Source organism: Armigeres subalbatus, unplaced genomic scaffold (assembly GCF_024139115.2).
Source record: "Armigeres subalbatus isolate Guangzhou_Male unplaced genomic scaffold, GZ_Asu_2 Contig1168, whole genome shotgun sequence".
NCBI lineage: Eukaryota > Metazoa > Arthropoda > Insecta > Diptera > Culicidae > Armigeres > Armigeres subalbatus.
Window position 1 is genome coordinate 1 of NW_026941921.1, and position 2,029 is coordinate 2,029.

The 2,029-nt window shown below is 44.1% G+C and overlaps 1 pseudogene; it reads left to right on the forward strand.

Annotated features, from left to right (window-relative positions):
- The first annotated feature begins 6 nt into the window (after positions 1-6).
- On the forward strand, positions 7-961 carry LOC134202330 (actin, clone 302-like; annotated as a pseudogene).
- The last annotated feature ends 1,068 nt before the right edge of the window (positions 962-2,029 follow it).

Sequence of the window (2,029 nt, forward strand, 5' to 3'; positions counted from 1 at the left end):
AAGATTTGGCATTACACATTCTACGATCAATTGACAATTGCTCCGGAGGAACACCGGTCCTGCTGAGTGACGTACCACTCAATCCGAAGGCATACCGCGAGAAGATGACACAAATCATGTTCGAGTCGTTCAGCTGCCCAGCTGTACTCATCGAAAATCAGGCAGTACTTAGTTTATATGCTTCGGGACGCACATCAGGTGATTAGATTAGCTCGTTGATATGATGTTTTCTATATAATTCAAACAATCATTTCAGGAATTGTATTGGATTGTGGACACGACGCAACGTATGTTGTCCCTATTGATAGGGGTCACACATTGACACAAGCCATCGAAATAATAACCATTGGGGGTAGCAAATTGACAGATTACTTGGCTAGTTGTCTAGCCGATAGAGGAATAACTCGGCTGACTAACGAAACAGTTCGAAATATCAAGGAGAAGTTGGGGTACGTGGCTCTTGACTATGAAAAGGAAATATCTACGGCTTCGGAAATGTATTTTCAACTACCCAACGGCAGAAGCATCACCGTAGGACAGGAGAGATTTCGCTGTGCGGAGGTTCTCTTTCAACCGTCACTCGTAGATTTAGAAACTTCGGGCATTCATCAGGCATTATTTAATTCAATTATGAATTGCGACATCGATGTCCGGAACGAACTGTTTGCCAATGTAGTGCTTTCCGGTGGATCAACCATGTTCGGTGGAATGGCCAATCGGTTGGAACGAGAACTACGGGCGCTAGTAGCCCCTGACGCAGTTAAGATCAAGGTGATTACTCCTGCGCAACGCATATACTCGGCTTGGAGGGGTGGTTCAAATTTGGCATCGCTGGCGGGCTGCCAAAACCTGTGGATCACAAGAGAAGAGTATGACGAGTTTGGATTGGACATTGTGCAACGCAAGTGTCTTTAGATTTACATTATGTTACATGAAATACAGCATGCTTTCATGTGTGTTACGTCGAATTCGTTTTTAGCGAGTTCCAACCTAGGTTGGAATCAAAGTCTATTATATATACAGGTAATCTTCGATATAACGTACCCCCGATATGAAGTAAACTGTATATAACGTCACTCGATATAGAGTACATTTTTCCACGATATAACGTACACTTAATTGACGAGTTATTCCGAAATAATTTAGCAAATTGTCATGGGTATTCATGTAGGGATGACATCATTTTATAGATTCTATTTTGTCACCTAGAGGCATTACCTACCTGGATTCCCGGTTGGCTACAGCCTCGATACACTTATGCCTGGCGTATTGTAGCGCTCCATAATCGTCAGTCTTGGGCGATGTTTCTTCAGTTTCCACGAACGTTCAGGGTCCCCAGGTCCGATTCCACCGCGTGCAGCCAGCGTGTTCGTGGCTTTCCACGAAGTCGCCGGTCCCTATCTGGTTCTCTGTTGAATATTGTTTTCGCTATTCTTTCTTCCGACATTAGCACTAAGTGACCTGCCCACTAAAGCCTGCCATATTTTATACGATTCATAATATTGTCTTCTTTATATACTTGATACAGCTCATCCTTCAGTTTCCACGAACGTTCAGGGTCCCCAGGTCCGATTCCACCGCGTGCAGCCAGCGTGTTCGTGGCTTTCCACGAAGTCGCCGGTCCCTATCTGGTTCTCTGTTGGATATTGTTTTCGCTATTCTTTCTTCCGATATTAGCACTAAGTGACCTGCCCACTAAAGCCTGCCATATTTTATACGATTCATAATATTGTCTTCTTTATATACTTGATACAGCTCATGATTCATTGTATAGGCAAATTTCGTTTCCGTCTGCATGTTGCGGGACCTAAGCTTGTTACGTAATTTGTAAAAGGCCCTATTCGCAGCAGCAATACGTCTTTTCACTTCACGGGAAACGGTATTGTCACATGTCACAAGCGTTGCAAGGTAAACAGCATCAAACACATCCACAGCACCAACACCACTAGGTCTTCCCCTATCTCTACTTGCCACCATGTACTTTGTCTTGGTAGAGTTAATGGTTGAGCCTATCCTCGCCACTTCCCTC